Genomic DNA, 12,971 nt, shown 5'->3' with positions numbered 1-12,971 from the left:
ACAATAACTCCCCATGCGGCGCACGCGGTGGGGAACGCCCACTTGTCTGGGTGTGCTGCGCCTCGGGAACGTGGTAGGTGTGCTTCTGCGCTCCTTCATTAGGTGTGACGGCGATTCGATGTGGTCTGGTGAACTCGAAGGAGGCCCACGGAAAGGCCCCGTATCTAACACGGCATAGCAGTCGCAGGTGTCCAGCAGGTGGCTGCAGGTGCGACCGACCCCGCTCCGGCGTAGCTGTACTGGCTGCGCTAACACCAATTGGCACTAGCGTCGCGGTGACGACAGCGACGCTGATGTGAGACAACGCTGCGCAAGGAGACAGAGAGCGAGAGAGTGAGGAGGGAAAAGGCGGGGAGGTAAACCAGACGAGAGTCCCGTTCGCTACCATGAAATATCGTAAAGGGAAAAAGGAATAGCTGTGTGTATATATGTGGTGCAACATCGGAAGCAAAACGAATCTACGCGAGCGGCAGCTGTAACCTGTTTCGACGTGGTAGGTGGACAGCAGGGCATGCACCGGCCTCGGGCATCTGCAGTAGAACGACCGCGCAGGAACTAGACAGAGCTTAGCCAAACTTAACAGGTTATATTTACACGATCAAAGTCGGAGACGAGAGAAGGAAAGTGGGTGCCGCTTGTTGCATACATTTATAGGCCCCCAAAACGCCCCTAGTTTTCTATGGGCGGGCTAGTATGCAAATAATGTCGAAATCGGTTTCTGCGTTCGACGATCCTGTCGAGTACCGGAAAACCGGAAATGCGAAGCGTCTCGTTCGAACGGCAGCGGCGACAGCTTGACAGGCAGCATCAAAGTCATCGATTGTTCACCTAACGCAGAGGCCCGTCAACAAGCGGTCTTGTGAGCGTCGCGGCGTGCGGCCGATGAAACGCGATCCAGAGACGCGCACCTTGGGTACAACTATACTCCTTTTTCATACATCTGTGCAACGCTATGGAGGCGAGAGGTACTTTTTGCAGTGGCTGCGTTCGCATTTAGAAATAGCTTGGTGTTTCTCGACCCGATTTTTTGTGCAAATTTTCTTTATATAAGCTCAGTTCTGAATGAAAAAACAAAAAAGAATTTACCCATAGAAACAATTAACGTACTTATACGGCTGCTAACACGTTGTTCTAAATCAATTTGATTTTCGTTATTTTTTAAGTGCAGCCCGTCGCGGCAGCTTCATGTGCATGCTCGCGCGAGCAAACGCCGCTGGCACGCTGCGAAGCATGGACGGAAGCGCGTGGAGTAATAAATTTTGGTGACCGGACTTCTTGCGTAGCTTCCACAGCGTTGAACTTGATGTACGAAACGGAGTATAGGGGGCCTCGTTGTTACTTCTGCCCTGAGGGAGAAAGAACGCGTCGAGCCCCCCCCCCCCCCCCCCCCCTTCCTTCCCGCGAAGCTCTGCCTTCTTGTAACGCCAGCATGATGGAATCATTCAACGTAGCGTCGATCAGTATATCCTCCTGTCACCACAGCAGTTGTAAGCGCGAATGCCTATGGGACAAGTCGTAATGCACCTTAGCGTGGTGCGGCTTTATTATCGAGATGCGAGATGTTGTGAGGTGGTCGAAAAACCTATGCCAGTAAACAAGCCGTGCGCGTGAGGAGAAACCAGCAGTGGCGCATATGGAACAAAAACATACCATAATGTTAAAGCCTGACCGAACCATAAAGCGTGATTTTCTGCGATCCAGCGGCACCGCAGAAGGGGGCCAAAAGCTGTGACCCTAAGGCCAGATTACACGTACGCTTGCGAGGCGCGCGAAAGCTGGCGCCCACGCGCCTTGAATTTGCTGCGCCTCGCGCGGAATGACGACTTGAACCTGCAAGACGTGCGCCAGCGCGCGCCAAAGAGGTTGAAAGAAATAGCTGGAGTGAAAGCTTCCGTAGCTTATTACCGGGTGAGGTGAAGCCAACGCTTGCCCCTCCTTCAACTGTGAAATGGAGCCTTGCCGGGTGATGTCCACTTGCAGATTAAGTGATTTGCCTCTGTTATTGTAATGCTAGACTAATTAGAAAAGAAAACCTGGTTGTTGCCAACGAAAATAGTAACTTCTGAGTATTTAATACGTTGTCTGCAATTTGCCAGGATGTTCATATTTCATACTTGGCGCTCGCCCACTTGACTCAATATTTTCTCCTTGGTTGACGTCGTTTCGTGTTTTTGTGAGGTAGCCAGAGCACCGATATATGTCTGGACAAGATATATTTGGTCGCGCCGCGCTTTCACGCGTACGGTCTGTCCCGTACCATCTACGCAGGCGTATAATCGCGCGGGCGCGGGCTTTCTCGCGCCGGCACGCGTGCATGGAGATTGGCCTTAAGTTCAGCCGCGGTTGGCCGTCATCTAAGCAAGGCATTTTTGAGGTTTGCGATGTAGGGAACCAACAAAGACAACGGGGCAAAATGAATACGAAATCCGAACGCAAATGCGTCGCCGCGTGCCACATCTCGCACGCCCGCGCGACGGTACCAAAAACGCGGCTCACGCGGCCTGTCTCACCGCAGCGGCCACTGCTCGTCTACTATCTGCCCTCCCGCAAAGAGAACAAGGGAAAAAAAAGGAAAGGCGTAAGGACGAAATCGCACAACAAGCAAAAAAGGGCGCCCGACGTCGACGCGTTTCATTTCGCGCGAGAAAAAGAGACGCGCCCACTCCCGCGCGAGCGATGCCTCGGCGAGCTAGCGAAGCGCACACACGCACGACGCGGGAGCGCGCTCGGAGGAACGCGAGAGTTGGGGGAGCGGGGGGCAAACAGGCGAGCGCCGTGTGCGTGCGTTGCGTGCCATCCGCCCGAAGCGGCAGCAGCCCCGCCGCCGCGCTCATTACCATCGCGGCGCCGCCGAAACGGGCGAGCCGCTCCGGCGAGTGCCGTCGAAAGCGCGCGCGGTCCGCTGAGCAGAAAAAGAAAAAGAGGAGGGCGGGTGGGAAAAACAAGAAAAGCGAGCCGACGAGCGCCGCGGCGCACGCAGCACCCGGCGCAGCCGCCGCGGCTCCCGAGAGCAGAGCCGAGCCGTCCTGCCACCCGAAAGAAAAAAAAGCACAGCAAAACGAGCGAAGAGGCGCTGAGCGGAGCGAGAGCGGCGGCCGCACCGGGTGCCCGCGAAGCCCGACAACCCCGAGGAGCGCGCGTCGTCCGCCGGCGCGCGCGCCCCAGCCTACGAGCAGCCTAGCCTGCGACCCCCCACAATCTTCCTCCCCCCCCCCCGCGTCCTCCACCGCCACAGCTCCGTTCAGCGCACCACCCCTCGCTGCCGCCCGACCGAGCCGCCGAAGGAGCGAGCGGCTCCGAGGCGACCAAAGATAAAAACGGTGCGCAACTCCCCCCCCCCCCCCCCCTTACCGCGCCACAGCCACTCGCTCCTGCTCAATCCGCGAACGCGAAGTAAAAAAGGAAAAAGAGAAGGGAGCGACAGCAGAGCCGGAGGGGAGCGCAAAAACAAGTACTACGCGTCGCGACGCGCGAGCAGAGAAGCGCGCAGGCCGGCAAGCGAATGGTGGGATGTTGGGGGGTTCGGTAAAGGGGGGGGGGGTGGAGAAAAAGAGCGGCGCGCTCCGCGTTCTTGGCAAGCAAGAAACGCAAAGAAGGAAAAGCAAAGAGCGAGAAAGAACGGGAGGCCCCGAGCGAGCAGCAAGCAAGCAAGCGGGCGCGCACGGCGGCTCGTCGGCGGCTGAAAGAGCGGCGGCGGCGGCGGGGCGCGCGCGCGCGCGCGCGGACACTCCTCGCACAGCGCGAGCGCCACTTCTCTCTCTCTCCCTGCTCCCCACAGCGCTGCTCTCCGGGGCGGCAGCGTGCGTGCGCGCCCTCCTCCTCTCCAGGCTCGTATCACTTTTACCGCCGCCCGTTCCCAGCTCGCCCCGCGCCTCGGCGGCGCACACACAAACCACCAGCTCTGCTCCTCCGGTCATTCGACAGGGGAGACCCCGGCGTGTGCGGACGTCGTGACGAGAGCGCCTTCTCTCTCCTGTGCCGCGCCGTGCGCGCTTGCTCGGCGCTCTCACTACGCTCCGTTCGCGTTGGCCGCGTTGCGCGCGCGAGCTTGTGTTGTGCGCGACTTCGGCGACTGGCTTGTGCTTTGGTTTTACCTACCCCTTGTCGTCGGTGTGTGATTTCGTTTTTTTTCCTATATATATTTTTTTCTTTGAACAACGCCCCATACGTGGATTAATGAGAGCAACGAGACCGGACGAAGCGGACCTCCGTCCTCTGCTGCTTCCGAGTCTTCTATGAGAGCCGCCTGGGACAACTGAAACCCTGTAAGTAATTCGCTGATTTTCTATTATTTTTTTTATTCCCTCACACGGCCTTAATTCTAAACTTTAAGCGTAACTACGGAGATGAAAGAAATGCGCAACTTCCGTAAGAAACTACCTCTACCGCGTGTTTTATTTTTCTCCGCGACTCTTGTCAGCACCAGCGACGTAATAAAAAGTTTCTCAAGTAGTTCTTGATACTTGCTGAAGTTCAAACTTCTGTAAGTAGCTACGCGCGTTCGTGAGAGTCGCGCGCGGCGACGCTTTACTTCCAGCTTTGAAAACTACTTAGCAGATCCAGTTATTCCCAGAGCGTCATAGCGTTCCTTTTGTTTCGCTGTTAGAACTTTTGACGAAGTCGGGTGAGCACAATAAGTCACGGTGTTTGCGAGAAACTTTGTTCGAGCTCTGCCGTCTGGAGCGTGAATCATCGCGGCTCGGGAAGTTTCGCGCACTATGGAGAACCTGCTATGTGGCGAAGCTATACAGCTAAAACGAGCACAAAGCAAATTAGCGTCAATGAGAGTTACTACTTCAGATGCGTTTTTCGAGCGTGGAAGCCGCTGTTGCACTTTTCTGACGCCGTGCGCTGCCGTTGTGATCGTGACGAAGTTCGTAAACCGCTGGAGAAGTTCTTGCTGCGTGCACCCGCGTGTGCGACATACGGTGTTCAAGGAACAACGCTGACATACCACTTGTTTTATTTGTCAAAGGGAACGTTCAGGCGCCTTCGAAGGATGTATTCACTGCTTTCTTTCATTCCACGACGCGCTGAAGCTTCTGTCGCCGCGCGCGGCATCGCGCGCCTAGTTACATGTCGCGAAATGTAAATCTAGTCCGTATACAAAGACCTGATGTATCACAATTTATCGTTGTTTAAAACTTACTGCACGACGTTAGCGCGTTGACATCTTTTTGCTTCCCGCACACCGTATGCGAGTAATGGGTATTCCTGCTTCACACGTGACCTACGCTTTTTAGCACTCATTCATTTCTACTTCACTAAGTGACCCTTACTCTCAAAGAGTGTAAACCTAAGCGCGAAGAGTTCTCGGGAAGCACAGGCTTGTCTTCGGCGTTTCACATCGCACCGAGAGCCGCGCCCATGAAGCGCGGTGCGTAAAACGCGCAGGTTGAGTGCGTAAAGTTGGTTGCCCGCGACTTAATTTCTCATCAGCTCTGACAAATAAATGTTTCTTTTTAACTAAGCAGTCTGCCGAAGTAGCTCCTAAATTTTCTTTGCTTAACTATTGCGCGTTCTGAATATTTCAGCGTTTTTACGGAACCTTCAACTTCCCGGAAAGCCGGCTTTCCCGCGGCGCCTGCGTAGCTTGTTGCTTGGCGCTTCTCGAGTGGGATCCTCCCACCGAGAAGTTTCATGTCAGTGTAGCTTAGGCGGCAAACGGTCGTTTTTAGCAGCAGTGGACGCATTCGGCTCTTTCCGCAAGTGGTAGTTATGCCTAAATGCTGGTGGTTTCTCCAAACATTGCGGGGTGCTCGTCCCTTAGATAAAGTCTCCGCTGTTGCAGGTTTCAGTGTAGGCTTAAGGATAGACTTTTGCCACGGTAAGCTTCAGTGGCTTTTCCAGTACAGGATACCCTCCCCACTGAGTTTTCGGGAACTGAACCATAACCTCGCTGTTTGGACAGTGCCTCTATATAAGAAGTTGTGTCCGCGGACTTGCTGCTGGTTCCGCCTTTTTGTGGTAATTGCACTGACTGGGCAAAATAAGTTTTATTCTTTCCGTTGTCACCACTTCTAAGGCATTACGAAATGAGGTATGAACGTTGCGGAGCTCGGCGCGACGAGAATAAGTTGAGCTATGTCTGCGTGGCGACATGTTCGTCGCCTCCTAAAATCCGTGTACGATGCGTGATTTTTTAAAGCCGCCTGTGCTGCTCCATCCGCAAAAGGTTGCTTATTATGAGCCGATAGAGTTCATAGCGGTTTCTCACTTCATGCTTCAAAGGCAGCCTGATTTTCCATGCTGTAGAAGTATCACCGGCTGGTTGGTAGGGCGTGGCATTTTCAGGCGGCTGTGCTTATTGTTTGGGTTACGGATCGCCATTATCTTTACACAACACTGAGTACAACTGAACGCTACATTCATTACACAACTCTGAGTACATTGCTGTCGTGTCGTCTGACCCAGTGCTATGTAACTCAATCGCATTGTGCGAGCGCTTCGCGCACGTGTGCTTACTTTTTGTTATGAGCGAAAAATGAAAAGCGCATCTGCAATGACTCCCGCTGTGAAAGGACATTTGCAGAGAGAAGGGAAGAAGGAAAGGCAGGCACGTTAACCTGACTGGGTCCAGTTTGCTACCCTACACGTTTGGTCTGTAACTGCTGAGTATAGCGGTGTCGAATTGTCGCAGTGTTCCTAGACGACGAGTCCGAATCCCAGTGCTTCGGTAAGCGCAAGAATCGGCGTATAGCACATTTCACCCGTAATGATAAAGTGTTCGACGAGCGAATGGTAACAAGTAGGAACTTGCACAAGATAAGCAACAGGAAGATGGCGTGCTGTAGAAGCCGCATTCAATTGTAACCTTCGTTCCGGATGATACGAGATTGCCAGAACACGTGCGCAGATAGCCAATCATTTGTAATAAAAAGCATGTTTGTTAGCAGCGTTTCAAGCTGTCTTCTGACGAGACCGGGTGACCGCAAAATATTCATCGAGTAGAGTCGGTACCCTTGACAGCGCAGCAACTGTGGAATTTAGCTGTACGGACGGAACAGGTCTAGTACCCAGCCGCCGTTCATCGCCGAAAGACGAAATGTGTATCGTAGGAAGTTCCTGTCTACGCGAGGTTAGGCAAATTTGTTCGAACCCGGTGCTCCCCTGTCACTGCAGGGGGTGCGGCGACTTGTATTCGCAAAACTTCCATACCAAAGTCAGAGCCGCCCACCAAGGCTGAAAGCCGGAACATTAGGAAAGTTTCTTACACGCACGTGAAGCCTTGAGACTTCGTGGTCGTATGGGACAATGTATATCACAGAATAATTGAGCGCATAAGTCAAGACGGCGCTACCTGTACGTACCTATTCATCTTCTGTCGACTGAACAGATAGATGGGTTTCTCGAAAGAAGCGCATCCGTCGCAGCGCAGTAGTAATCCGCCTACGCAAAATCGAAAAGTCACGGGCATGCCGTCACGCCGAAGAAAAGTTATATGGGAGCGGTTAGGTTTAACATATTCAGGCGCCCGTATACGCACAGCTTCGCCCGAGTAATCGGAAACAATGCGCCGCGTACGTGAAAGCAGTGCTGTTGTGCCTATGCGCGAGGATGCTCGTAAATACAGTTCAAATTTCGGTGTGCATGGCAGGAAGGATCGACTTCTGCTTCAATATCCATTCTCTGTGCATACTATCTGCTGGTTAGGACCGACAAACGGCAGCGCCGCATAGAAATCAATCTAAGTGAACAGGAACGCGACGAAAGAGCGGGCAAACATTCACACATATAGGCACGCTGCCGCAGCACATGGCGTCCGCGGTAATTTCTACAGGCCGGTGCACTTTGTTCCTCCTTCTGTACGTAGCCAATTCTGACGGTAGTCACTGCGCTTCCTTCGCTAGGAGCCTCAGTAGAAACCACTGTCGGAGACGAGTGTTGATTGAGGTGCCTGTACGATGTTCATCTATGCATTCGTAGAGGCAACGATAAACAGGGCGGAAGGGGCGCCGTCATTCTGTCGGTTTGTAACAGGGAGCTAGACTCTCTATAGCTGAACGACTAGGCAGACGGCCAGTTCCCGTGGTGGTCTCGACCCGGAAGATATCCCGACTGAATCGTTTTCACGCAGCTCAGGCGCGATTGGACCGGGCCGAAACGTGGAATTCTTCCTCCCGTTTCGTTTGCAAGAATGCACGAGGAAAGGACGGCGGGGTGGGGGCGCACGTGCGTACTCTGTGCCAGATATTTCGGCGAGACCTTATCCTCCCCCTCGAAATCCCGTGCGAACCGATGGCGCTGTCCGAACGTGGCGACATCGTCGTGCGCGACGCGCAGAAGAAAGCGAGCCGCCCTGCGGGAACAAAATAAAAACCGACAGAAAGAGAAGCCACTGTCGGGGCCATCATCTCCGCCCGCGATAGTTGTGCCGCCGCCGTCGACAGTCCGCGGGATGGTGCGCTGATAAGGGGCGGTCGCCGCTTCGTTTTCCGGGCCGACCCGCATCGCTTCTCCCGTGGCTCGGCTCCTACGATCTCAGCCCGCGCACCGCCAGATTGTCCTTATCGCGCCCGGCCTGCCGCTTCTTTCTTCCTCGCCTGAGCTCCCCCCCCCTCTTTCTCTCTCTCTCTCTCGATTTCGAAATTCCTGCGGCCGCGCGTCGACGCGCGCATCGCGCGGTTGTTTATCTTCGCGCCGGCATTCGAGGACGCGCCGCCCTATAGTGTTCCCACGGGCGCTGTGGTCGTGGCCCGGCCGTCGTCCTGTACAGGTTGATGTTAGTATATAGTGCGTACTACTTTGTAATTGCGTATTATACTGTCCACCTCGAAGGAGAGAAACCTCGAATGGTGGTTGCGAATGAATGTGGACGAATCGTGCGTTGGCGCCGTTAGCCCAAGAACTCGGCGCCCGAGTTTGCCTTGTGCCTGTGTCAACCGGGCACATTGTTAGAACGTGGAAACTGCCGAGATAGCGCTCTCGCTTTGGTTCATTCGCTCGTGTTTCAACTTGCGTTTAAAGTGCGATCCAGTAATTCGCAGCGATCCACGGCGAGGGCGAGATTCGCCGAAATTCGACTTCCGTGCGCATGTTTGCGGAACACTAGCTAAGCGATTGTTTAACGTAATAATTCGTTAACCTGACTAAGACTTTGTCTTTCTGTAGCGCAGACCACGTGTGAAGTTCTGCATTGGGACCGCAGATACAAAAGCTATATACACCTCGGTTATCCGGTGCCGGCGCATCTGCTCTCTTGGGCCAATATACGAAAGCTATCAAAACACCCGACTTGACCTAAACGAAAGGTGTGTTTTGTGAAAACGCGAGAAATTAGCAAAATAAGTTGAATGTTGCATGGATGTGATCGATCTGTAGTTCTTCAATGTGGTCCTTAAGGTTCGTGAGAAGCCGGCCGCTATAGCGGGCTCGATTGTTGTGACGGGTCGTGCAGGGGCGGGGTATTTTCAAGCCGTGTGGCGCTAAGAAAACCGAGGTATGCCGCCTGTTATCTCAACAACACACCAATAAAGCCTTTCGAGGCGCAGTTATTTTTCACTGGTCATATATATCGTGGATGAAGCAATAACGCGGCAACATTTATATCTGTGCAAGCTGGGAGTGTTGTAAATTGTTAAGGCAAAACTATTCGAGCAGAGCGTGCGCACGAGTTTACTATATATGGCGCTACAGCAAAGTCCCGCTGCTTTTGTTCACGCCGGGGCGTTTAATAGTTGTTCGTTATGAGGGCAGAAAAAAAAGCAAATAAATGCAGGGGTTGGATTGCGTATGGGAACTTTGCCTTTCGCGTATTTGACCGCAAATGTCGGCCGCTACAGCCATATATGACAGCGAACTTTTCGTGTTATCGGACGTCACAAGCCTCGTCCTCAGGCTGGGTGGTGGGAAGGGTGGTATATCCGCGTGTTATGACGACACCACTTCCCGCAGATGCAGACGTTGTACCAAGTGGGCAAACTTTGGATTTACTTCCTGGCCTTAGCTATAGGGCCGAGAAGTACGAGCGCTCCTGACGTCGTTGGTTGTGGTACGGCTGCGTCACTACGCACGCGATCGCCGCTGAGAGACGCTATAGATGGCGGATGGCTTTCCGCAGATTTCGCAGCATTTCCTCGGCCTCTCTGCCATTTTGTATTTAAAAGAAAACGCTCTTTAACCGCATCTCCTGCGATTGGCCTACACTAGCTGCCAGTTAAGGCCCCCTGCTCCGCGCGGGTACCGCCTTAATAGTTCGAGGAACATTCGAGTTGTGCACTAATGCGAAAGTATAGAAAAGATTCCGCTCGGTGCAACGGATAAGCAGAGAATAGAATCTAGTGGAAAAAACCGTTAAAAAAGAAGTGCGGCCCCTGCCTTTCGGAGAGAGCGTCACCGGTCGCGGACCGAGGACCACCGTGCGGCCGGCGCCCCGATAAAGAACGCCGCGGCCTCTCGCCGGCTCACGCGCCAGCGACGCGGCGCCACGGAGATAGCGAGCCCGCGATAGAGGCGGCTCCCCGAGGGCTGGCGGTGTCGTGCTAGCGCGTGCGTGCGTCGCGTTCTCTCTGCCTCGCCCGCCGTATCAGCAGCGTCGAGGGTGGAGGCTGCGGGGGTGTCCTCCCGACGCTCGCACCGCCGCGAGCGACTGTTTACCGAGCTTCCGGCCTCGCGGCCGCGTTGCTGTCGTCCCGCGTCGATGGAAGCGGGCTGTCCAAAGGTCGCAGCCGCCAGCGCGGAAATTGCACCTCCTCGCTCCCTCCCCCCTCTTCTCCCCCCGCTCCGGGACTGCTCGTCTCGACAAAACCGTACAGCGTTGTTGTGCAAACCGGTCGGGAACCGAGTTTGCGGGTGTGATCGGGAGACCGCAACCCTTGGTTATTTGGAAGACGGCGCGTTACCGCCCAATCGCGATGGCCGTTGACACGCCGATGAAGCACCAGCCGATCATAAACGGTTCGCAGTCGTATTTGGGATGAAGCAAGCTCGCGCTCCCGCTCCGCTGCACGCAACTGACGTAACGTCGAGTGTCGCTCGCGCGCAGCAGCGCTAGCCCTCGTTCTCTTGCCGGGAAGGCGTCCGGGTTGACTGCGGCTTGGCGGTGCGAGTACAGCTTCGTGCCCTCTGTTGCTCGCTCCCCTGCTTGTCAGCGGTCTCTCTCTCTCTCTCTCTTTGAGTGTTGTGGCTCTGCTGTGCGGCAGCCGTTTGATTGTCCCCTTGCCGTGCCTGCGGTAACGCTGCGGCGTCACGCGACCCCCCCCCCCCTCCCCCCGCGCGAGCGCCGGTAATAGACAGTTTTAGTACTGCGTACGTAGCGTACGCAACGGCGTTGCGTACGTAAGATCGCTGCGTTCTGCAAACTGCGCATGTGCAGAACGCAACACAAACGCTACGAGATGCGTACGCGGCCGTTGCGTACGCACGCATCCGATTCTTGCGTGCGTACGTAGGGAGCCTTGCGTGCTGCTCTCGTGGTTCTCGTTTCTTCGGGAGAGCGCGAGACAAGAGAGTTTCCCAAGATGGCAGCGTCAAAGGCGACTCGCGGAAGGCGGTACTTTCAATGGCCTACGATTTGGCTTTGCTGCGTGAAGTGAACGCGCAGAAGGCATTCCCAGACCCTGCACGTTGGGAATGCATAGCAAAAATAGGAACTTTGTTTTTGAGGAAGTGTTCAGTGTGTGCTGTTTGCGCGAAAGGCTCGACCTGCTTTTGGCGCAGTTTGTCGCAAATGACCGTGCCAGCCTGAGAAAGCAAGTACTCGTTTTTTTATTTTTCTCGATATGATTCGTGCATTATATCCGCATTAAAAGTAGAGTCTCTTAAAGGCCTAAATATAGTCCGACGAAGCGGTAACGCGCCCACACGTTACATCACGTTAGCGAGATCAACAGCGTCTAGTTTGGCTGACGGTTCGACGTACTGGCGGACACGGCCATACGCTCCGACGCGCCCGGCGTCTAACGCTCGCCCTCTTACGTACGTAGGCATTTCGCAGTACTAAAAGCCCCAACGCGACACGCGCTCCTACGTTCCGCAAAGCCCTTGCGTGCTGCGTACGTATCGTCATGACGCAGTACTAAAACTGTCTAATTACTCTGGCGCTGTCCGTCCGGCTGGCTCCGTGGCCCGATATATCCCCGCCTGCCGCGTCATCTACACACCCGAGTGCGCGCTTACATCACTATAGCGTTTGTTCTGGATCCGTGGTGTTGGAGATATCGAAGCAACGAACTGAAAACAGGAAAAAATAAAATAAAAAATACGGACGCGCTGAGCATAGTTGTGGTGTGATGGTCTGTGCCGCGTCTCTTCCCACGGACCGATTTAGTACGATGTGCGCAGTGTGCGACTGCCCTTGGATGGTTGCCCAACTGTGTCGCCGTTGCCTTGGCGACCGAGTGCGAACGATTGCGATGCATCAGCATATGGAGACATTCGTCACAGTCACAGCACGAAATATGGCGTACCTCGTCGGCCCCGACCATTGCGTAGCTTACTTCAAGGGGACACCGCGGTCGAACGTATTCTCGACAGCCACTCCTGCCAAGAACGCAATACAAAGAAGAAAGTGAACGACACACAAAAAGAGTTTCCTTGGTTGTTTGTGTTACAGGCCGTGTTTTCTTAAGCGCACTAGGAACAAAAAAGAAATTTACATGTTTCTATTCATAGTTGCAAAAGTTGACTCCGAAACGCACGTGACGTCGTGCAAAGACTTTTTTTTTTGTCGTAGTCGAGCGCGATGAACTTCAGTAACTTCCAGACGAAAGCTACGTTCGCGTCGGCGTGTCTCGCCGAACGAAGGCCGCGGTCCGTCGTCGGCGACGGGAGAAAGCGACGCGTCACGGAGCAGCGGAGTCAGCGACGCGTACACAAGCGAGCGACCGACCGACCCGCGCCGCGAAAAGCCTCCCGCGGCGCCTCCGTTCGCTCGGGAGGGACGACGCGTGGCCCGCGTTGCTTTGCATCTTTTTTGCATGCGGCAACGGGGCGCGCACGAGCAGCGCGGGCGTGCGCGCGCGTTCCCCTCC

The 12,971-nt window shown here is 54.6% G+C and overlaps 1 protein-coding gene across 2 annotated transcripts in view; it reads left to right on the top strand.

The window, feature by feature from the left end:
• Positions 1 to 12,971, top strand: part of LOC135901621 (uncharacterized) — a 142,837-nt gene that overhangs the window by 60,296 nt on the left and 69,570 nt on the right. The window contains exon 1 of one of the 2 annotated variants that reach the window (XM_065431478.2): positions 3,901 to 4,265. The exons of the other annotated variant lie outside the window; for it this stretch is intronic. The gene's annotated coding sequence lies outside the window, so the exon portion shown is untranslated. Of the gene's footprint in view, positions 1 to 3,900; positions 4,266 to 12,971 lie in introns of those variants that run through there. 2 annotated transcript variants of the gene reach the window in all.

This window comes from Dermacentor albipictus, chromosome 1 (assembly GCF_038994185.2).
Source record: "Dermacentor albipictus isolate Rhodes 1998 colony chromosome 1, USDA_Dalb.pri_finalv2, whole genome shotgun sequence".
NCBI lineage: Eukaryota > Metazoa > Arthropoda > Arachnida > Ixodida > Ixodidae > Dermacentor > Dermacentor albipictus.
The sequence above is the reverse complement of the archived record's forward strand: the minus strand, read 5'-3'. Positions and strand labels throughout refer to the sequence as shown.